General features: G+C 40.0%; 1 protein-coding gene across 11 annotated transcripts in view; it reads left to right on the top strand.

Moving 5' to 3' along the window:
- TNC (tenascin C) overlaps positions 1–24,835 on the top strand; it is a 105,652-nt gene that overhangs the window by 21,766 nt on the left and 59,051 nt on the right. For 4 of the 11 annotated variants that reach the window (XM_072025324.1, XM_072025323.1, XM_072025322.1 and 1 more), the window contains exon 1: positions 9,993–10,235. The exons of 4 other annotated variants lie outside the window; for them this stretch is intronic. The gene's annotated coding sequence lies outside the window, so the exon portion shown is untranslated. Of the gene's footprint in view, positions 1–9,981; positions 10,236–24,835 lie in introns of those variants that run through there. 3 more of the 11 variants (XM_072025316.1, XM_072025320.1, XM_013102258.5) reach the window with 3 other exon arrangements.

Below are 24,835 nucleotides of genomic sequence, written 5' to 3'. Positions count from 1 at the left end.
CCAGGGACGTTCCTAAACCCTGTGTCACTTCATTACACAGCAAATTGGGAACAGACGCTGGTAACGTAGACAGAAGGAAGAAAAAAAGAAAAAGGGGAGTCATGATACTATCGGAGAAATATGTGTAAAGTCCGTAAGTGCTTCTGCACTCTGGCCAAATGCCAAGTTGAAATCCAAGACGCTTGATGTATTGGATTCTAAGTTTCCCACAATAGGTTTTTTTTTTTTAATCATTTAACAACAGGTTAAAAACACAAAACTTTTCTCTGTGGCAGTTAACGTGTTGAGGTGTAGGAAAACTACAGCAGGAGGACGTGGGCAGAATTCAGCTATAATGGATTGGAATTCATGACATATGGAGTATCTTGTTGGCTTTACCAAATGGAATCACTTCCTAACTGTAATGAGCAATCTTGGACATGATCGTTTTGGGATACCAAAGCACTGGCTGTTACATGAGTACTTGTAATCCTCATTGCATAATGGTGTCTGTAAAAAGCTTTTAAAGGGAAATAAAATATTTGGAATTTGATAGCTGCATAGGTTCTGCATCCTCTCTCTGTTCTCCAGGCATCAATTTTAGAAATCAGCCTTGTGGGAGGCACTGCCTTTGCCAGAATAAATGCGATTTAAACAAGTAACAGTAGGAAAAAGCTCTCATAATACAAATGTTTGCCCTTAAACTTATTTTAGATGAGAGAAGACTAACTGCACTCTAGCAAAATCAGACCTGTTCTGGAGACAACAGATAAAAACAGAGATCTACAGCAGGAATTCTTCTTGGTTAGATATTCATCTTAGTTGTGTGCATCTGTGCATTCCTTGTTATAGACAGCATCTGCCAATTGTAAGGTGTAACCAAAGAACTGAATTTACCCTGCACACAGCAACAAGACTTTACTGTTCAGTCTTGATTGTTTTGAAACATAGGTATTATTAAATTATTGGTATTGTTAGCGCAGTAAAAGAAACATCCATTCTTTTGTGAATTAAACTTATGTATTCAATTAACTTCAATTTGGTAAATGAAGTTTTGGAGGAATATTTGCACAATACTGTCATACAACTTTCACTCCAAAAGCATGGGGATGAAAGAACTGTATACAGAATAAAAGCAGCACACATGATTCCTATTGTTGTGCTGTCATATAAATGGGTCACAAGCAACTTTATTTCAACATGGAATGATGTGAATTATTCTGTTGTAGGTTTGCCTGGTTTGTAAGCTCTGAAAGGGTGATAATCTTAAATCTGAGCTAAGAAAGGCCATAATGAGGAAGGGAGAAAGTTTAAATTGAATTTGTTTTTCTATTGACATTAATAGAGCCTCAAGCTGAGAGAGAACAGGGTGCCCCGGACTTTTCAAGCATGAAGGAAAGGCACTTGATATAAGGAGCAGTAAGTTATGACCTTTCTTACTCTAGCATATATATTCTGCTTATTGCTGTGTTTTGTGAAGGGCTCCAGTCTCAGCCTATGGGAGACCTCGCTGCCCTGTTAAAGATGTGAAAACTTGGGAAACAAGACAGGACTGATGTTCAGGGCTCAATTATAGACTTGCAATTTTTGTTGTTCAATTCAGGACGTCAATGTTTCTGACAAATTCACTCTTTCATTTTTGGTTCAAATTATTGCTGAGCCCGGATTTCTAAAGATATAGAAGCTACGTAAGAGCTGAGCTAACGCATTTGAAGAAGTCTGGGATTACAGCTGTCTTTAATGAAACCTGAGTTAGCTATAGAAAACGTAAGTAAGCTAAATCCCATCTGCTTTGAGGTTTCCCTTTGGTCCCAGAAGAAGCTCAGTGCAGGATATGAGGAGAGGTGTATGGGCTCCTTCCGGAAATGCTGGGAGAAAGGCAAGGAAAAAAGGCCTCCCTCTGCTCCTTTGGTCTGCTTTTATGATGTGACCTCACTGCTAACAACCTCACGTAATGACTCACTGCAGAGCAGCGAGCGATACCTGAAGGGAGAGCAGAAGGAGCTTGTCTTCTCCCTCAACACTACACAGCTGGGATCTGGCATCGTTCCCTTTTCCCATCTCTTCACTGTGTCCATGGAAAGGGAAATGTGTCCCATGTCAGGGAAAACGGGCAGTGCCAGGGTGGTAGGACCATGCTCCTGCCTCTTCGTGGCTGGGTGCAAGCTGGAGAAGAACATCTAGATCAGGCAGGACATTCCTGAGGGCTCCTACGAGTGACTTGGGCTTATTTGTGCAGCTGGTCCTTGCTGGTCTTTGACAGCTTGGGTATGATATCCCAGCTGGCCAGGGGCTATTCTGAGAACAAACAACAGAGGAAAGGGAGATGCTAATTAGTTAGCACTTTTCACTAAAATTGGCAAGATGGGAGCAAGGGATGCAAATGCAGATTCTCCCAAGTCTGCCTTTCCTTGACCCTGTTTTTTGTTACGTTATCAAAAAGCGAAGCAATAATTAGGCAAACATAGCTGCAAAAACTACTTTTTTAGTACTTGAGGAAGACTGAATTATATTTCAAGGGTATGTGTCTCTTACCTACCAGACTGCTTTCCCTCTGCCCTAGGATATTGCCCTTGAACCTGTAGTTTGACATCCAGAGTTGATTCTTCCTTGAAAGCGAGCCCAGCAGTTCCAACCTGCACACTAAAAGACTTGGCTGCTCTGTACAAAAGCCGTGCAGGTCAAATAGCTCTGTTGTCTGGCTCAGTCTCGACTATTTCAGTGAACCTTTCACCTCTTCAGCTGCCTGCAGAGGCCAAGTTACAAAGCAAATGATTGGTTCTCCATCGGTCAGATTCTTGACTTTCTATAATGACTTTATCTGCTGCTCATCCCCAAAAGTGGGACAGAGGATCTAAATATTCTTGTTTGCTAATTTGTGACCATGATTTATTATTTTCAAACAATTTCAGGGTATCCTTTGAAGCCTAGAGGCATAAATGCCTAGGACTAGCACAAAGAGGGATGGCTTGGGACATTTCCTGTTCCAGCCACAGTTTTCCCTTTCTCTTTTCCCTTTCCCGGAATAAGGGAATTAAGGATTCCTTTCACTTTCCCTTAAAGGATTAAGGGAATTAAAGATTCGCTTTCCCTTAAAGCATTGAATCAGCTGTGATGACCAGCTTTCTACTTTAAAGGTTGGATCCAAGTCCTTACAAAGTTTCTTTCTCTTTCATTATGTATTTATTTATTTTTGCTTTCATTCATATGGTTTACCTGTTAAATAGTTAACCAGGCCAGGTACAGCTCTGAGACTAACTGACAGCATTCCCTGAAGCATGAGTGACTAGAATGAGTTGTAATTTTCCTTTTTCAGTTAGGAAAGATTTTTTTGCTCCTGTTTTCCTCAGAAAAGAGGCCTTCCTCCTACAACAACAATTATGACAGGGCTGTTTTTTTGTTTGTTTGTTTGTTTTTTATCTTTTTATCTTTTTCAGTATGAATAGCTGAAAACATTAAATTTGCCACACAGGCTTCTGGCTGGGTATTGGAGTGTCCCACTTCTAGTCTTTGATCTTGTTCTCATGTTGGTGATGTTCAATTTTAGTATAGCTTCTCCCTCAAAAAGTGCTACGCTCATTGCCAAACTTGTTTTACTAAACTGTATTGGATTATGTATAGCTCACTGTGCCCTAGGGAAAATCTATATGACCTTTAAATTCCCATCTCATTTTTTAATGTGCAAATGCTTTGACATTTTTTGATGAAACGTGCAGTTGGGATTAGATATTTGTCTTGAAGTCATGAAACTAATGATGCCTTTAGCTACTAAAGTCACTTTTTGTTAAACCTTTATTTTCCTAGTAGTAGATTTTTACATTTACTAGCAGCAAACTGAGATGTCTGTGGCACAGGTATACATTCCTGCAAGGAGTTGCCTCTTGCTTGTACTAGGTGAGCATTTCTAGTTGGTGTGTTTCTTAGTGACTGAATATGTTCCCTGTGAATCACATCTCACTCAGGGAAGTGTTTCTCTCAGGCACCACTTACTGTAGAGCCCTTCAGGGCCACCACTTAGTCCAGGAGGGCATCACGGGCTCCAGAACATTGACTTTTTTTTGCAGTGGTGTGGAGGTGGTGTGGTTGGGTGTAATTGTGGCATAACGAAGGCAGTTCTGATGAGCCCCATCAAGGTCCTACTCGAAATCAAGACAGGTTCTTCTTAAACAAACCCTACTAGATATACCAAGATACAGACCAAAGGAACATTGCTTCCACTCTCTATGGAGAGCTATATTTTTCAGCTACCACACTCATTCAGTATCCTCATCTCTACCTAAGTGCTCATAGTCCCTGGGACCATTCCTGGGGGTAATGTGAGCTACCTTCCTCCCAGGCCAAGTCCTTGTGATGACTGTTGGCTGAAATTGTATCCCATTTTCTAACAAAAGGGTACTTAAGTGTTCTCACATCTGTTTGTGCTGTGTATGTGTCAATTCTTCAGGCTTTATTAGTATTAGGAATCTGAGCGCTTTAGGACTGATAGCAGCTGTCATTACATTTGAACATCCTTCATATGGAATGAGTAAGCACTACAGACTTTATTTTGCTGTTGTTGCTACTTAAGTGTGGGAGGAACTGTTCCTGCAAGTCACTTAAGGGTGTGTTTAACTTCATTAGCTGTAATTTTGACATCAATAAGCTCGAATACACGATTATAGTAAAGTGTACTTAATTTTTTAGTGATGGATAGAAGCATGTGCTTAAATGTTTTTATGAACACAAGCACTTAGAAGATACAATTTGGCATGGCATGATATAAAACCTTTACTGGCAAGCAGATCAAGTACTTTCCCTCTGTCATCTGTGGCGTAACCACTTACAAGTAATGTTAACATGTTGATAGAAGCTTTATGCCATCCCATATAACCTTCATTTTCTCCCTCAGTCCTCTACAATTTTGGCATATTCCTTCTTGTCTCTCTTCCTACCTTGCTACATAGCGAAAAACATATTTTGTTTTATAAACTCCTAATAAAGTCTACTGTAAATACAATAAATGACAAAGATATTTGTGAAGATTAGAATCTACTCCGTGTCACAGAGGCTGACACCATCAGTTGGGATGGAAAATACTTATGCACTGGTTGTTCTCAATTTACTTGTTATTTCTTGCAGTGAAGCTTTGACTTTTTTTTTTTTTTTTTGAGTGAATTTTGCATAGCGCTATCTAGATTTTATTTGTAAATGTTTTGGATACCACTAACAACAAACTGTTGTTTAGCATATGTTATCAGTGTATTCCCGCCTACCTTGCAAAGAACATATATTTTATATATTAGGGAAAGGGATGACAGACATGATTAGATCATCTTTCAGAGCACAGCAGACCTTGTCTTAGTCTTCTGGCTCCACTCTTGTGTATCCTTTAACAGGCACAGTTTCTTTTCACTGATGTGATAAGAGAGTTTGAAATAATTTTATTAAACGCCAACATTTTCTCAATTACCTTTTATTTGCGATTCAGCTTGTGTTCTTTCCAGGTCATACAAATACTGCCAAGACATAATCAGCTCTTTAAAAAAAATGTTTAAAGAAAGGCAAAATGGGTATCAGTTGCAACTGGCTTCCTGTATACAAGCAGTGCACAAACCCAGTGGGTCTGCTGTCAGACAGCTGCATCCTATTTCTTCACTTAGGGAATGAATGCCACCCTTGGGAAACATCCTGACAATAATAATATTAAATCCAAATAATAGAGGAAATTTCATTATCTTCTTTGGAAATCATCTCTCAAAAAATCCAAAATTTTCATGTATATATTTTTTATTTTTAATTTAGTGACTGACATAATATTTACTATTTTATTGGTTTTATTGGACATTATGGGGCCAAACGTTACTGTATTCTGTATTTAAACATCCAGTTGATTCCACTGAAACTCTCAGTACTGCTGATCTAAGCATTAGTTGCAAACTTGCACCTTCAGATTTGTGTTCATCTGCTTCTGTCAGATGTTCCCTGGGTTAGGAATAAGCTGCTGCACTTTCTCACAATAAAACAGTGGCCGCCTTTTTCCAGTTTTCAACATGGGTTGCAATGATCAGAATCAATCTAGCCTCAGAGCAATGTCATCTTCAACATGGTTGAACATGGTCACGCCAGTGTTCATAACATTGGGAAAGGATGGACTGTAAATGACTATATGAAATTGTGTTCTCACCTAAATATAAGCACTGGACAAATAGCCAGAAGTTTGTAATGCTTTTGAAAGCCCATAATCTATTTGGGAGTAATTGCATGAATGGGAAAATATTAGTATTGGGGCAACATGAATTACTGCAAATAGCAGATATTTAAAGCTGTGTTTTAGATATCTAGATTCCTTTAAACTGTCTTGTATATTAGCACAGTGATTCTAAACAGTAAGTGCACTTGTAGAAATCAAAGTCTGTTTGCAAATGATTGTCAAGTAAGAAGCAGTGAATGGACTGGGACCATGGTTTGTTGCAAATTAATGGGAAATCAACTGAAAAGCAGCAGGTAAGATGGTACTCCAGGAGCCAAAGGTACAGTGAGGTTGCCAGAATGCCACTCAGTGTGAACTAGAATGACCTGTATTTGGCTACGGTCACAAAGGAATCATGGCAGTGCTGATGTTGAGACAAAAGCAGTGTGGACTTTATTCTGTACCAGTGAAACCTAGTGAATATTGGCTTGAGGGACAGAAAATTCAAGGGAAGGCTATTCAGTGAAAAAGGATCAAAATGTCTCTGGAAATTACTTGTACTATAAGAATTGGTGCATGGAAAGGAGCCTAGAAAGTTTTTTTTTTTTTTTTTTTTTAAGGTGATATCACCTTAAGGATAGATCCTGTAATATTATAATCTGTCTCTAAAACTTGTTTTATTTTTTCTATCTTAGCATTAAGTACAATAAACTGTGCTGAGTGGGATTTGCTGCACCGTGACCCGATTGGTTTCTGTTTCTCAGGCTGCCAGTTCTGAATCAGCCCTGGCCATCTCCACTGAGCTCTTGGATGCTGCTTTTGAGCTCTGTCCTACTCCAACATCAGGTTGCTGTGAGAAATGTACTTCCTTCCAGCCACAGGCACTGAACACTTCTCCTGGCTCCTAAAATTGCTCGAACCAAGAACCTATTTCCCTGCCCCAAGGCACGATGATCTGGCCTTTTATTTCATAAGTTTTATTCCAGTGGCTCAGTGCGTTCCCATCTGCATGCTATTGAACTCGGCTGCACCATGTGCGTGGCAATACACATCTCAGGCTGTGCTAACAGGATGTTAATTCCTGCTGTGCTCACTTCTTTGCCTTCAGGGCAGCTTTCACACTGTCAGATATGCTGCTACAAAGTAAATTACTCCTGGGATGGAGTAAACCAATCCAGGTATTAAAGTTGAACCAAGTCTAATTACTTGGGTTGCAACAATTTTGTCCCAAGGTGAGGATGAGTATATAGTGTGAAATTCACTGTTTTTCTCTCATACTTCCATGCTGTCCTAGATTTCATGCTGTCATCTAGCTATTCCTAGATTTGTCTGTTCTGATTGTCCTTACGTGTTTGAATTTCATCTGCAGCATGAAATTGTGTGTAACAACACAGCAACAAACCCAGCTCTTTGTACAAATATTAACGTTCAATTACTTACTCCCTTCTCAATTCATTAAAAAAAAAAAAAAATCAATTGCTATCGACAGTTATCTAATGAAAGAGGATACCACAGGGCACATCATTCCGCTTTAGTCCCATGCATTAAAGATCACAACCTAAAGCTGTCTTTCTGATTAAAATATGTTTCCCTCTTTCATGCTACCATTTGCTCCTGACTCAGTGTATCGCTCGGTATTTGCCACAGAGTGTGGTTTAGGATGGGTGAGCCGGAAAAGATAAACCAAGAACAGGCCTGAACTCTTACCTGAAACTCATAAGGCATATTGTTTGAAGTCAGGTAACTGGGTGGGGAACGATAGGAGAAAAAAATAGTTTAAATTTTGATTCAGTAGCTCTTGGCAGAAAAGCTGTTATTAGCAAACACTGCAAAAGCAAACCCTGCATATTGCTTCCCGTAGTTTACTCACAAGCTTCCTGTCTTGTTTCAACTTGTGGATGTGGACAGAGGAATAATATGTTTTTTTCACATCTATGTGAAAGGACTACTGAAGTAACAGACAGCAAGTGGCTTATTGTATGGAGAACCATCTTTTTCTCAGTCTCCATCAGATTTTATTGGAAAATCTGTGTTATATCTCCAGATTTTGTCCTTGAGTGCAAGTTTTAACTGAATTTCATAGAACTGTGTAATGGGGGGAGAGCTAATGTAGGCCTGCACCAGGATCATTTGGACAATATTCAGAGAACTGCATACAAAAAGTGAAGATTTATCGGGGTGTACAGTAACCCCATTGCCTTTGGGATTGAGGAAGATGACCAGTACAATTTTACCTTTAAGAATCAACAGAGAGGATCCAATGCCTTTACTGGGGAGTTGTCAATGGTTCTGAGTCTGTCTGATAGGCTCTCCTCTCTGCTCTTAGGGCATGACTGCTCTCAAACACAGCATGTCAAAAAATTAAAGCAGAAATTGAAACTAGTAGTGCTGTGCCTGTGAAACAGCAGAGGAAAAAATCCTAAAAATGATGTGAGTCCATGGAGCCAGAGAACGGGCAGCTGGGAGAAGGTGCACTCAGAAAAGGAAAATGATCAGAAGGGCCTGGGCAGGTCATTTTAATTCTTGTGAGCATCCTTGTTCCTGAGTAGTTTCTTACTGGAAAGCCCCTAGTCTCTTGAAATCGCTATGTAAAGTTGTCTTCAGAAGTATTTGGATAAATCTTGCTTCTGAAATCATGAAGCAGCAGAGGAACCCAGGGGGGTTGGAGTTAGATGATCTTTAAAGTCCCTTCCAACCTGAGTCATTATATGAATTTCATACTTTATCCTAGAAGATAGACCTGGAAGTTAAGGATGAAACCCAATCTTTCCCTTTCCACCACCTCCAACCTTCAAAAGAAGCAAACAAAAACCAAACCAAAACAACAGCATTACAGCAGCAGTGAGCTGGGTGTGATGGCAGGTAAGAGGCAGGTCAGTGCTAATGAGAATCCTTTAACTGTGATCTTAACTCTGCCACGAGCCTGAGTGAAGTTCAGGGGTAATCAGAGACAGCAAGGCCCCTGCAGCGGTCCCAGGTGAGCACCATGTATGCTCCTGATAGCTCCGGGATGGGACACGGAGAGAATGCAGTGACCAGAAAAGCATGAGCCTCGAACAAGTGGTTGCATTATCTTTACACACACACAACCACTTAATGTCTTTTTATCAGATCTGAGAAGAAAGGGAAGCCCTCCCATGTTCTTCCCTGGGCTTTTATCTCTATCTCCCTTTCTCTCTCTCTTTTTTTCTTTTCTTTTTATTTTACTTTATTTTTTTTTAACAAAGAATCTTTCTAGGACTCTGCTTGTGAGACTTTTCTCTTGATTTCTGCCCTTTTCTCCCTCCAGCTGTTGAGAGAGCAGAGGCAGTACACTGAGATGCAAACATCACAAGCATAAAAATGCTGGTGTGTGCCAGATTGTCAGCTTGTGTAAATCTGAATTTTTCAGTTGATTCCACTGAAGTGGGGTTGATTTGCACTAACTGCTCGTTAGTCCTAGCATGTTCTGTAGGAGTTTCTGGAACTGAAAGCCTGCTTGTGATTCCCCTGGTTTTATTTGAGTTTGCTACTCTTTCGCAACGTTGAAATAATGGGGATGAGGGGTTTAAAACTCCTGATAATGTACTTTGCTGATGCTGTAAGGAAAATATTCTGCTTTCTGAGTCATTTGCCCTGAGCTGACTTTTTTTTTTTTTAATGGTTCAGGGGTTTCCTTCTTTAGCCATAAATTGCATGCAAATTCTTTTTTTGTGTGTGTGTCTGTGTATGACAGTGTGTGTATGTGAGTGCGTGTGTGTTTCTTCAGAACCTAAGCCAAAGAGAGAGGCTGTTCCTTTAAAGCAAAACTGAAAAAAATGCCTTCAGGCATCCTATTACAACAGAATGAGCCAAGGATCAGGATTTGCAGCTCAGCTATATAAACCCAGCAGAATCTGGCTGATCTGACCAGTTTGCCTTACTGTCAAACGTTTCTTTCACACACACACACACACACACACACACACACTCACACAGAATTAGGCATCACAACTTCTCTGAGTTTTGACAGGACGGCAACAAAGTCAGAAGCTGATAGCTGACTTTAACATCTTTATTTCATGGAGGCTGCTCGCAGCAGGATCTAATCTCTGTCAGAGTCTGTAAGGTAAGTCTGCTTCCTTCCTGAATTAAAAAACCCAGGAGCTCTTCTCCCACCCAAGTTTGCAATAACACAGCCTTCTGTTGTGACTCTCACGGCTAAGGCGTTATTCAGTCTGAGTAGTCAGGGAGCTTAGGAGGGAAGATTTTTGAACTGGAGCATGCCTGCCTTTGGTTTGTCTGTGTGATCCGATGCAATGATAATGTAAGAAACTTCTCAATGATGTTAATCTGATCCAATGAATGAATGAAGGGTGGATAAGTTAAAGCTGGACATCTACAGGAATATGGTCAGAAACCTGACTGACAGGCTGGGTAGAAAATCAGATTTGGGATTCCCTCTTGACTAGCCAGGTAATATAAATGTGTCCAGATCCTCACACCGTGTACCAGGTGCAATCCACTTGCAGTTCTTAAACCTCCCAGGTAACTCCTCTTCGTTTGCTATTGTGTGTGACTTGGGAAAGAATCGGGCCCTTTTCCTTTGCCGTCTGCACCCTGCTTTGCTCTGAACCTTTGTCACCTTCCTCCCTGCCCCCTCTGGCTCTAGTTTCTTTTAGAAGTCCTGTAACATCTGAGCCTGCTGTGGGGAGCAAAAGACAAAGGAAGATTCAGCTGGTATCTTATTGCCAAGTAAATGGGTGGGTTCTGGACAGCGGGAGAGTGAAATCCTCCAGCATCATGGAAAAACCCGGCACTTGCTTTAACTGCTTGCTGCCGGCTGCACTGAGGTTTCTGCGTCACTGCCTCTGCACTCCCCAGTTAGCCTCAAATTGACTTAAAACAGAGAACTGACTGGGAGAAAGCCATTGCACCTAGCTTCATTTAAGACTTAAGCCTTCTTATTCAAAACTCTGTGTTACATCACCTTTGCAGTGTTTTCCCTACCTAATTCACTCTGGCTACTGGGAGGTTGAGTGTTTGGTAATTGCTCTAAACTTCTGAAAAGTCTGTGTTGTGTCATGCTGGAGGAGATACGATCAGATTGACAGGACCGGGGCATGTCCCCTTGCATAGTGGAGACATGGAATTAAAAAGCATAGCAAGGTATTTATCAGGTTTTCCTTATGAAAAAAGAATAGAAATCAATGAGGTGCATGGACTGGGCAAAAACCTTCATGTCAAGCTGTTATGTGTTTTTTCACCATTAAAAAAAAATAGTAAAAATTCATTTTACACACTTTATCATTAATGTTATACTTTTTTTTTTCCTTTCCTTTTTATTACGGTGAGGTTTTGTGTTTGCCTTTTTAGATCTGTGAAACCTTACGGTTGCTCTAAGTCAGTGAATGAGCTGGACAGCGGGGGGTAGCAACTGTGCTTTGAATTCCAGGAGGACTTGCAGAAAAGGGTTGTGGTGTCTTTTTTTTTTTTTCTTTTTCTTTTCTTACTGCTAATAGAAACTCAGGAGCAAATGAAAGCATTTAGCCAAAGTAAGAGACACAATCTGTCTGCAGTTGACCTTCCCTGGCAGTGAATTTTGAAAGCACTTGAAGAGTTATCAGGGAGTTCAGGGCGAGCCTCTTTGCAGCTGCTACTTCTGCACCATCACCCAGGGAAGGATGTGCATCTGAATTGAGCAGGGGGATTAGCAGCTGAGAAGAGGCAGAGGGAAGAGGGATGCCGTACAGGTCACTGCTTACCCAGAGTGTCACTGACTCTATCACCATCGCTATCCTCAGCAAATTGCTATTTGTTTGCCACGGTCTTTTGCTCATTAATTTTATCTTCTGGTTCCTTCCAGCCCAGAGAAAATTCTTTGCAAGTTCCAGTCCTTAATCCTTTAACTACCGTTACATTATCAATGTTTTCAAAGCCACAGGACAGCCAAAGGATCTGCTGAAAAGCATACAGACTGCAGATTAGTGTGTCATGTCTCATTTGGAGGGAATCTGATATTCCGTAGCAGAAGTCTCATCCAGGTATACTGTGGAAATAGACATATGATAAAAGAACAAGCCAAATCCAATCTTCCCATTGAATTATAAGTGCTTAATTATGCTAGAGCTTAGCTGAAATATTCCTATACTCAGACTAAAAAGTGCTCTGCAAAGCTACAGGTAATTTGTTAGCTGGAGGTCTTTGTTAATGCAAATCTATTCCTTCTTTGATCCCACCTCTTCTCTAAGGGTGGACCATGTCTCCCCTGTACTCACTTAAACTTAACTATCCTGTTGCTAGAATAGCATTTCTATAGGTGTTCAAACTTCAGCCAGGAGTAGCTTATTTTTAACATTACTGCTTTTTATAAAGTGTCTAAAAAAAGCTGAACACTATTTGCATGTGATGATGTTCTGACTTGCTGTAAAAAGACTGTCAAAGTTTTTACTTGAGTATTGTTTCACTTTTGATAAAATAATGAGATTAGGTGGGAAGGCCTGTGCTTCTCAGGACTTTTTCATCCTTTTCTTCCCAAAAGCAAAGCAGAACTAAGGAGCAAGTGCATGTGTGAAACAGTGATGTTGCTTTGGAGCCAGAGCTTTAACCCTGTCATCCCTCTGGCAAAACCATTCAAAATAATAGACCTGTTTGTGCTGCTGTCTGCCTTTTTCCTATGACAGTTCATCTGTTCCTATAGCTTTGTAGGGTGTGCTCCAAGAGGTTTGAGTGGTGCTAAGCAGTAATGAAGTATACTGGCTTGTATAAAATAGTAGTTGGGTGTAAATGGATGTCCCACACTGGCAAATCTGTAAGGGAGAAAGTTTTCATTCAGTGGCTGTTTCCATTACTGAAACCTGCTATCTGTCTAAGTTGGACATTACATTTGGAAGGAAGTTTAAATGCAGAGTGGTTGTTGCATCATTATCAGCTATACATTTACCTGTCCTACATATATGGCACACAGTGAAACATGAGAAATTCAGAGTAGAAAAAGTTACTCTAATTTGAAGTCTGTGACTTGATATGTTCGACTTTGGAAACATAGCATCACAGTACTGCTGAGCTGAAGGGAAAGGGACGTTTTAAAGGTCTGGTGTCTCATGAAATTCCAGGCTTAGAAATGTACGATTTGTATCACTAGAAAGTTAGAAATCCCAGCTTCTCAATAATAAAAAGGTGTTTGTGTTGAACTGTGACAGGTTGAGATACTGGGCTTTCAAATTGTGCCCTGATTTACCAACATGTACTTTCTCTGACTTAATTTCTGATGTGAACTTAGTGCACCCTCCTTAAGGACTGATCATTGCCATCAAAACCAGTGGCTACAAACTGTAAATGTGTGGAAATACTGTTAAGTGTAGTAGCTACCCCTAGTAGTTTTAAGGAAGTGGCTGATTTATTATTTCAGAATAATCAGTGTTAGCAAATAAATTAGGAAACTAAGGAAAATAACTGTCACAGCTTATTAAATTAATGGGCAAATATTTTATCATCATCCAAGCTTGGAAGTTTGCAAAGCTGGCACAAGGAAGTGTAGGATGTGTAACTTTTACATCTGGACAGAAAATATCAAAACTCGAACTCAGGAGATAGAAGTGATCTGCACACACTCCTTATTTTTGAGTTTATAAGATGTGATTTAATTGACTAAACTGGTTGGTATCAAAGTGGATTTGCTGTCTGTGGCTTGCTGGTTTTGTGTGGGAGTTTATTAGATGCTGATGATGTTATTACTATTGCTACAGCATTTTAGCATCTCATTGTATTACAAAGAGTGAACAGACACGGTAAGTGATGCTGTTTGCCATAAAGAACTTACAATTGCTATCATGAGCATTCCAGAAAATTGTTTGTGTTGTGAAGAGAAAAGAAGAAGGAATTGGAGTACTGGAAGGCAGATCAAATGTACAGCCCTGACGGACAATGCTGAGCTGTCTCAGTTTCCACTGAGCTCTGGGTTTTATACAAGTGTGAAACTCCCCCTAGCTCAGTGCTCACTGTCCATTCGTGCGTTCGATCCTCTGTCCAATCTGAACTGAAGTTAAATGCCTTCCACATGTGGGAAAAGTTAAAAACTGGGCATTTTTCCAGCTAGTGAAATCTTTCAATGTATGATGTAACTGCACTGTGTGGAGTGGGCAGGCTGAGGAGGGGGAGGCAGAAAGGGATTCTGCCTGACAAGAGATGTCTCTCAGTCCTGCAGAAAGTAGTTGGGCATTAAAAGAAGGAATATAATAGGCATCCTTCTGCTGAAAGTACAAAGTTTCAATTACTTAGTATCTCTTTTAACATTCACTATTAGGAGAAAGCTCTTTACAGTTTGCTGGGATGATATATGTGCAATTATAACTAGACATGGCCTTAATGTAATATTTTACTGGATTTCTGTATGCATCATTTCTCTCTCTTCTACATACTGCATATCCTGCTACTGACATAACAAAATAACCTCTACAGCTTCAGTTAGTCTATGTGTATGTAGTTAGAGTATCTTTAAAGAATACACAAGGCCTGACATATCCCATGAAGCACTCATCAAAAGCTAATGTGAGATTTTGCTGCTTAGGCTGTGGAGTCAACAAGAATAACCTTCCATGTATGTTTTTGTTTCACTTATGCATGAGTCAGTCTCCAAAGATAAATTCATCCTGTTGGAAGCAATTTCTCCAAATTCACATCCTTAATTGTCTTGCCACTGTAGTTTCAATTAAACTAAGGTGGGACGTTGCCAAGTTTTCAGAACTTCCAACCAGCGAGTCCCTGTGTACGAATAGCCTGTGGCATTTTGTATTCTTTGGGGAGCGGAGAACAACGTTGCCAAGTTTGCATTCAGTCATCCATCACATATTAGCCTACTGGAGGTCCATTCTTCCCTAGCAATAGGGGAGCTCTGCTTCCTACTTAGAAAGATTACTCACACAGAAAGCTCTTTCCCTGTAACCAGAACTGCACAGGGAAGAGAAAGGAAGCTTTCTTCAATTCATATAAGTGCTCAATTTCCAGACCCTTGACAAAAATGATATTGTTTCATGCTTAGAAAACATATTCCTTTTAGTAATTGAGTAGAAAGAACAGGGTGGTGGAACAGAAATCTTTTTTAAACAAATTTCAAAACCAGTTGGTTGAATCATAGGCATGACAAAGGTGTATTGTAGCAGTCTGCCTCTTACCCATGCCAGGCTGTACCATTGACTATATGTGTATAGATATTGGCCAAGATATTCAAAGGGTCTGAAATTCGGTGCCCAGAGAAATTCCACTCTAATGGGTTTGTTTTAACAAAGTACTTGAGCATTTGTGCTTTTTCCCGAGATGCACTGGAACATCATAACCTTATAAACCTAAAGTTCCAAATAATAACTTTTTATGGGATTAGGATATTAACCAAAATATCAACCCAAACTGTCTTGATTCTTCTTTAAACTAACGTTCTTTTACATCATTCTGGCAGCACAAAACTAAAAGGGGATGTAAACACCTTCTGACTATAAACAGAAATTAAACTGTGAGATCGTTTCCCTCTGTGTTCATCAGAACGGGCTAAGTTGTTATTTCCACCATTAAGGATTGCCTGCTGAAAAGGGATTAAAAAAAAAAAAAAGGTTTAATTCCAGGAAAGAAGTTTGCTTCTTGTTCCCAAGAAATTGTAAGATCTGTGAACAGACAGATTTTGTCAATCGGTTTTGGACTTGCCTTAAAGGCAGGGTATGGGGATAGCAGGTGGGACAGCCAACTGCGAGCTGAGCGCTTGTGACTGTGGGGTTCAGTCTCTTTGGTCTGATGAAAAGCCTTTATTTGGACAGGCTAGCAGCTTTACTTGCAGTATGTGTTGTACAGCACAGTACAAGACCTTAGTGGCTGTCTTCCTTCTTGGCCTGGCATGATCCCATTTTGTCAGAAGTCAGTTTGTCAGGCTTTCAAAGGGAGCTCAGTGTCCACTTTGCACTGGTTCTTTGTTTCTACTGGTTCTTTTGGAAAACCAGCCTCTTCTGGATATGCTGAATCCTCCTAAATAGTTTCTCTGTGCTGTGTGACAAAGGTCTATGCCAAGAAAGATATAAAGGTAGCTTGTGATGTATAGGCAATCTATTCCTCTTAGTGCAACACAGTGTAACGCATATTTTTCCTTTACTTGTGGCTTGTACTTCCCTTCTGCATTGCTTGTACTGCAGTAATTCAAGTCTGACTGAGAATGAATGCTGCACACTGTAGACTACAAGTCAAATGAGAACAGGATGCATATTAAGGGAAAGGTCTCAGATCATTTTTCTTATTGAAGTATCTTGGCAGTGTAAATAGCTTCCAGGAAAAAATGCTGGCATTTCCCATAGTGAGCACTCCTTATGAATGTCCTATCTATTTTTCCAGATAGGTGTCCAAGTGAAGTGTTTATAGGAGGATATACCATCTGCAAGCCAGGGAATTTTTATTTCCACTGCCAAGTGTTAATTAAGATGTAGACTTACACACTTTACAGGTTAGCAAGTCAATCACAGTGATCCAGCACCAAAAGTCCTGTGGTTACAGATTTGATGGAAAGAATGAAGGACCTGGAGAGGTAGAGCCCTGCTCAGATGCATTAGATGCTATTTACACTTTTCTTGTCATTCTCAGGCTATTATTTCATATACTGTTAATTATATGTAACAGTACACTGGGATTTGAGAGGGTCACTGGCAGAAAGAGGGAAATACGTCTTCTGCCAGCCAAGCCTGTGTGCCTGCCCATGCTTTCCCCATCAGTGGACATGGTGCTTAGCCTCTTGTGTCTGCAGGATCTCAGTGTCACTGTCCCATCTGTGTTCAGTAGAAGCCCCGTGCTTACCAATGACATGGTAGTGCCATGTCAGTGCTGAGGAAGGTCATTCTGAATGAGTTTATATGTTTTGATTTGGGTAGAATCCCTCCAGATTTGGCTGTGAAAACATTTCCACGTTACTAATGATTTCACAGGCACTATTTATGTGGGTGAAGGCTCATCTGTAAGAAAAGGGAAATGATCTGGAATTAACACTGTGCTTTCTAGGTTGTGGCTTGATTCTCATTTCTGCAAGTTATGTTATTCAGAACAGATATGGGAGTCTTTAAACTGTGTTTGTTTGTATCTCTCCAGATTTATATTTACATCACACTTGAAGTAAGAAATGTGCCATTCTGATAAATATAAATATGCCCTACATATGCCATAATCCTATATCCTAATATCCTATAACTGTGCCCTACCAGACTGATAAAAAGGGGGCCTTAATGCAAATAAAAGTACATGTAAAGTCTACTGTATCTAACTTTAGCTGTTTCACCTGGAGAGAGAGCTTGTTTTGCTGAGATGAGCAGTTTTACAGGGTGCTGAATATACTTACAGTATACCTGCTTGTCATTGTCTTAATCATACAGTGGAGAAATTTCTCTTTGGAGAAGATGCCTTGCCTTGATCTGATTTGGTCCATGCTCATTTAGGTCAGGAGTACTGCTTCTGGAGTTACCTGGGGAAGGACCAGTCTAATGGAGAGGAAATTAGAACCCACCGAGCATTTTTCATGCATAAAGCAGCACTTCATTGCATTATTCCTTGTCTGCTTCATTTCAGCATGCATTTCTGAGGGATGGTTTTCTCTTTTGCAGACCTCCGAGGCTGCCAGCCAAATTCTCATGTGACACAATTGCATTGATTTCACTGGAGATCTGTTGCTGGATAATTGAGCTCCACATCCCTTCTTTTATTCCATGGCTCAAATTGCTGTCAGCTAAGACATTAACACAGACAGGTTTCAAGTCACTGCGGGTTAAGAAAAGGAGGTCAGAGCGCTGGTGGTGGAGGTCTCTCAAGTCTCCCATTAGTGTAACAGTGCCCAATTTGTTGACATTTGAAACAGCAGGGCAGAGTTTTGTCCGAGTTCAGTCACCGTTGCAACTAATCACTTGCTCAGAGCTGTGTATATGGCTGTATTTTCCATTACATTATATAAGTGCTTCTGCTTTAAATCAGAGCACTGAGAAAAATCCTCCAACTGGACTGTTTAGAAATGGCCCCTTCTCTGTTTTCAAGTGCCTCACACACGATTTGCTTCGTATTTTGTGAATCTAAGTTTGTATTTTATTTTGTGTTGCCACGCTATGGTTGATTTCACTTCATCGTCACTCTTTGTTATATATTTTGTTCTGCTAAAATTTGCTACCATACCCTGGTTTGCCAAACATGGAGATTCTTGATGCTACGGTAGCTGACAGAACTAGGCCAAGCAGCCAGATAGCCTGGGGGCTGTTACTGGAAGTCAGATTTCAAGGAACTCCTTCTGTGGTTTTGTGAGTTAGAAAAAAAGCGCACATTCCTGCACATTTCAGATGCTAGTACCAAGGACAGAGGAGCTCTGGTGGGGAGGAAAAGCCGCCCAGACAAACTAATAATTGCTTGAAAAACAAAGACTTTTCTGGGGACGGGTTACCTATATGCTTCCCCAGCTTCTGTTAAGAAGACCAAAGTCTGCTTAATGACAGGAGGCAAGTAATAATAATTCTGATCGCCAAAAATAACGCAGGCTTTTGTGGCTGACTTCTGAGACAGTTCAGAGGTGTCATTTGCAGTGCTAGAATAAGCATATGGTCAAACTGAAGTAAAATTACAAACTGCATGTGAATATCCACAATGAATTCTGAACGTATCCTGCTGCCTGCTGACCAGCATCATCTCTAGCAACTCATATTTCCTAAACACTTCTTGTTATTTCAGACCAATGCACGTGTAAATTATTTGTGCACTTGGTTAGAGCAAAGCCATTAAAACAGAATTCCACTTCACTTGCCTATATACGTGACATTCCTTCAGTTCAACTCACTCAAAATATGGAAAAAATGTGATGTTGGGTATATGGAGTGGATTTTTGGCTTACCTCTTCTTTTAGAAGCACAAGCAATTTAAAAAACAGCTTCATCAGAGACACTGAAAAAATAATGTCGTCTCAGTGTGCTTAAGCTATTCACCTGCATACTATGTGTGTATTTGTTTAATGTGTCATTAGCTCATGGTTCTTATGAATGCGAAGATTTCTACAGCATAGTTTTCACTAGCATCTTTGGTAAGATGAGGAATTTGGCACCTGCTTATAGCTGCACCTCTTCACCTATTTATTAACATATTCATATTGTACTTGGCAGTAGTATTGGTGATTCATTTCCTCTCTGTTGTTATCAGTAGAGAAAAAAAAAAAAAAAAAAAAAAAGATGCTTCACACCTCACTTGTGAATTCAAATTCAAGGGACAAATGAAACTGTCCACATTTCTATCCCCAGAATTGGTTTCTGCTTTGCTCTCGGAAACTGTTGCTTAGCCTGACGTTGAACTAGCATTCTGAGACCTTTGTACTCCGTAGTGAACATTGTTTTTTACTTTCTCTCTCTAGTTTTCATTATGGAACTTAGGAGGTCTTAAGTTTTCTGGGGTCAGCCTTGTAAAGTTCATCTGTTTTTTCTGCTGATGGAGATAGCATCAGTCCTACACAGTCCAGCTTGCTGGGCCACACGCAGTCTCACTGTTAATCCAGGATAGCTCCTCTAAAGTGCATATGAAGACAGAATTGTATGAATTCATTCAATCAAACCTTGGTCTTGATTCAAATGTGGAATGGAGAGAGGACCAGCATCATATAGCCAGGGAGCGAAAGGAGTAGAGAAAAAAAATCAGAAGTCTTGAAGTTCTCCCCTTTCTATCTTATCACAAAACCACTGTGTGAAATGGGCTGTGGAAAACCTAGGGATGGTTTTGGGAGAAACACTATGGAGAAGGGTCTGGAAATTAAACAGATCTTTGTGTGTGGAATGAACATAAGTTGCTGTGATTCATGCAAAAAAGCATACAAATCTCAGAGTTTGAAACGGCATCAGCACAGCCCTCAAAATAATTCAAAGTGAAGTCTCTAGTGTCTACCCAGAAAATAATGAGCTCCTGACAAAGTGTAACTTGGCAAAGAAACTTTCCAAAGACAAGTTTAGAAAACTGTAGATCTTTTCCAGTTCTACATACGTCTTTGCTATGGGGAGAAAAAAGCCAAGAGAGAAAGCAAATGCTTTTGCTATTAGAAAGGCTTCATTAAAAGGTACAGTATGTATTCAGGGGCAAGAGTGATTTCTGCATGAGACTGTGTACAAAAATTGCTTTTGTTATGAAAAGTGGTATTTTTTTGTTGTTGTTGTTTTTAAATATTGGAAAAGGAAATACTGTTTTTGTCTAGGCTGTGTCAGTCAGAGGCTCTTTTCTTCCAGCTCTGAAAGCTACAGAAAGAGCAGAGACTGCTTTGCAGATGGAAGAAAAAAAAAAAAAAGTGTTTAACAGATGCACAGTTCTTTCTTTTTTCTTTTCTTTTCTTTTCTTTTCTTTTCTTTTCTTTTCTTTTCTTTTCTTTTCTTTTCTTTTCTTTTCTTTTCTTTTCTTTTCTTTTCTTTTCTTTTCTTTTCTTTTCTTTTCTTTTCTTTTCTTTTCTCTTCTCTTCTCTTCTCTTCTCTTCTCTTCTCTTCTCTTCTCTTCTCTTCTCTTCTTTTCTCTTCTTTTCTCTTCTTTTCTCTTCTTTTCTCTTCTCTTCTTTTCTTTTCTTTTCTTTTCTTTTCTTTTCTTTTCTTTTCTTTTCTTTTCTTTTCTTTTCTTTTCTTTTCTTTTCTTTTCTTTTCTTTTCTTTTCTTTTCTTTTCTTTTCTTTTCTTTTCTTTTCATCTCAAAAGTTTGTAGCAAATTGTTGTACTGGGCTGATTGCTGTGCACCCTGCCATGAGTCTGAATGCAGCTCAAAAGCACCCCACTGACCTGCTTGTTTTGTTTCTCTTTTCTGAATTCCCATTTCCAAAAATTGATGCTCAGGTATCTGAGCTCTTAACAAAAAAAACAAGCCCCAAGTGCACACTGGGTTTCCTGTTAACTCGTGTCTCATCTCAGTCATTGAGAGCTAGGCTGGATGGAGTTGGTGCTGGTTCTCCTATAGTTACCTCTTCTGAGTTTCTCTCTTTCAGTTTATATATGACACATTTGAGTATTCTACCCCTTAAAATAACTGGCTAGTTTCTTGTGGCTTGGATAAAATTCCTTGTGTGGTTTGAGCTGGATGTAGAATTCTTCTTTGCTTCCTGCCCGAAATCATGAATCACGGCAGTTGTGTAACAGCAGCAGGCGTTGCTACACAACGGTGGACACATCTCATTGTGGAGGGAGGTTGGGTGTACGTGTGTGCATGAATGTCTCCTCTGCTGATTTCATAAAACGTCTGGAGACTGTTATAGATGAAAGGACATTCTGTAGATATAGCTTAGTTGGTTGGGCCCTTCTATTTTGTCTGTTACAGATTTTTCTCAAATTCTGGTGTGTTTCTCTGTGGGTTTTGTTAACCTTATCATTTATTTCCATGGGTTCATCTTTTTATTCTGGTAATTGGCTTGGCACATCCTATGGTTTGGTTTCAAATTAAGTATTCCGTTTCTTATTGTTACCCTAGAATTTCCAGCAGTCATGTAGTTATCTGCATATTTGCTGCACATCTCTGGTCAGACTTTCTTCTCCAGTGCCAGGGATATTTCTCTGAGATTCTTTTTCATCCTTATATTGTAGTGGGTAACTCTCCAGTTCTTTGTTCCGTATATATTTTCTGGCAATTTTATAGAAGACTTCAGGAAAGTGTCTAAGTATTGAAATAAGAATTTGACAGTACCTTCCCATGAGGTCCTTGGAATCCTTTATTCACCAAGCAGTATGCTCCCCCTGTGAGGTTTTACCATGGATAAACTGAGACATACCAGACAATTTGTAAAATAATTTAATTTCAGGAAACTTGAGTTTCAGTCCTGGGTTCTAACCACGAGACCACACCACTGTTAATCCCGAGGTTGTGAGCACTTTTGGGAGTCTCTGCTGGAGGCACACGGTTCTGTGGGAACCCCACATGTCCAGCCCTAACAAGTTGGCTCTTTTTAGCTTCATTTCTCCTCTTATGGTTCCAAAGACTTAGACTGCAGACCCTTGGTTGGGAAGCTTTTGTCTCAACTCCTGTTGAGAGGTAGTTTTTCCAGGCCTGGGGAATCCATTCAGTGGGAGACCTGTTCATTTTTCACTTTGCAATGACACTACCAGGCTGCAGCGTACGCCTCACCGTGCCGTTGAACTGTCACACCCATATGGATGTTTTCTTTGGCTGCCCTAGACATCAGTTCATCTCAATTATTTTTTTTTCCATCTTAATTTTCCCATCAGTCAGCAGTTGACTCCCCAGTAGGTCCATCTGGCAGTTTGTGTTCCCCAGTTTCATAAAGGAGAGTCTCCAAGATGTCCATCCTCACAGCACCACAAACCACAGCTTTGTGGTAGAGCAGCAGGGAGTTGTGCGCTCCTTTGCCTGCAGTCACCTCCCACATGTCCCAGCAGGACAAATCCAGAGGATATTTACTTCTTTTTTTGTGTTGCCTGCATGGCAGGACCCAAATCACACCAACATACAAACCACTGTTGCAAATGGCTAGAATATAATTAAAAAAAAAAAAGAATTTTGATCTGAATGAACATTAGCTTGGCTTTTTCAACTCAACATTCACAGTTTCTTCTCTCTACATCATAAAGAGAATACACTTAACCTGTTTAAAAAAATATATATATATGTATATATTTTTTTGTAGATGGAACATTTTCATTTCCTGGGCTTTGCATCCCTGAGGTAGAAAGGAGCCATGCAAGACATTGCTTCAGTCAATCCACTGCAGTTTGCATTATTCACATGAATTCATTGAGAGGCATTATTTTTACATGATCTTATCCTCATTTTGCCTCAAAAAAAAAACCCTGCATTTTTTACAAAAAGTAACGCCGAGACATATTTTTAGCTGTTGAGAGTCACTGGAGTGCCACAGGTCATATTCACCAGCTGGTCTAACATGCTTTGTAGGGAACGAGACAGTGGGGTTGGCTGGTACACCAGGACAGCACAATCCCATTAGAAAACAGAGACATCTGAGTATTTGCCCCCTCTGCTTCCCCACCTACCCCTCCTCAACAATTCTTTCTTCTCCTTTCACAGGCTTTCAAGCTGTTTGTTTCACATCTTCAGCCAAGCCTGGTTCCTGCCAAGCGTGCTACGGGTGTGGGAGGGCATATTATTTACCAGCAGCTACGATAGTTGTGGTGGGTTTTGTAGAATTAGCAGGCCTTGCCTTGCAAATGTAAGAATCTGTGCCCCCAAGACGATCAGAAATAGGAAAGTAATAACACAATCAGTAACCAACAGTAAAATGTTTGTCAGCATTGTTTTGCAATGCACTGACATGCCTTCACTTCCCTGTGGATGCCCTTTACTTTTAGAGGTGTAAGTGAATGCAAATTCACTTTCTTTCTCCTGTCCTGGGATGGAGGAGCACATGAGCACTGTAGTTTCACTTTGGTATTACTTTTCATTTAGTAACTGAAGGCAATGTGTTGTGTTTTATTGGAAGAAGAAGGCTGAAGACATGATTGAGGCAGTTATTCTTTAAAAAATGCCATTTTGTTCAAAGCAAACCCACAGAACAGAAATTACTGGTTTCAAAGATGACTTCCTCAGAATGGTTTCTCAGGTGTAGGGTAGAATTTCTTGTTGAGAAAGGAAACTCCTGAAATGCTGCTGATACTTTAGTTTTCTTCTTGCTGAGTGTTCAGAATTGAATGAAAAATGGTGTCTTTCAATGGCAAAGTAAGGGTTGTGAAAAATTTTTCAACCAGCTGTATCTGTTACTTTGTCATCAGTCGGTCACAGCTGTTTTCTGCTGCTCTTTTTTTAATAGACCAACATTTATACAGCTGTTTGTTTGCCAAGAGAACCAATGGAGAGGGCAGGGAAGTACTAAATGAAACAATCCACAAGGAGAGGAGCTGAGGTTTTTTTTGTTTGTTTTCTAATATAGTGGTCTCCTGAGGTAACCAAATAACTAATGTGAATTAATACAATTCTAATAAGCACAGGTATTTAAAAACAGGTATCTTACAGCTTACTAACATCTTGAGCTTTGCTGTTCTTAGACTTCACAATCTAAGGTGATCTTGGATTTGTGTCCTGTAAGGGAAATTAATGATGATTTAGCTAAATTCATTCTTTCCCTGCTGTCAGAGCTGAGCTGCTATTCCTGGCACATGGTGTAGGGGTACTACAAAACACTAGAAAAGGTGTCTGAGCTGCAGGGCAAAACATTCTCATACAAAGGGCTGAGTCTTTCTCCAGGTCAAATAACAATGTGAGGTATGTTTTAATTTACCTCCAGTGTTTTGGTAAGGATTTCACTACTGCGGAAAGTAGGCTCTGTGTCACTCCAGCAGTGAGTGGTATAGGATGGCTTCTGGAAGGCTTTCCCTATTAGAATGGTGCACTGTGATCCTTCAAGGTGAAACGTGCCATATGGATGCATATAACTATTACCTGCCACAGAGTTGGGTGCTGTAGAAAATTTAAAAATAGATTAAGAGCGTTGTTCTGTCATTTGAGAACAACGACTCCCTCTCTGGTGCCCCTTCCCCATCTTACTCCTCTCTGTTTTTCCTGTTGGATAAAATGGAAGAAAAAAAAAAAAAAAAGGAAGAAAAAACCACAACAATTTATTTATTCACTTCTCAAGACTGTTTTTTAAAGACCCTTCCTTTGTGAGTTTAATCAGATGCTTGATAACAGAAAAGCGTTGCTAACTAACCCAGGGTACAAAGAAGCCCCTTCAGAGGAACACATGACCTCATCGACAGGA

This window comes from Anas platyrhynchos, chromosome 18 (genome assembly GCF_047663525.1).
Source record: "Anas platyrhynchos isolate ZD024472 breed Pekin duck chromosome 18, IASCAAS_PekinDuck_T2T, whole genome shotgun sequence".
In the NCBI taxonomy this organism is placed as follows: Eukaryota; Metazoa; Chordata; class Aves; order Anseriformes; family Anatidae; genus Anas; species Anas platyrhynchos.
Note: the sequence above shows the minus strand (reverse complement) of the source record. Positions and strands in the feature narration are given on the sequence as shown.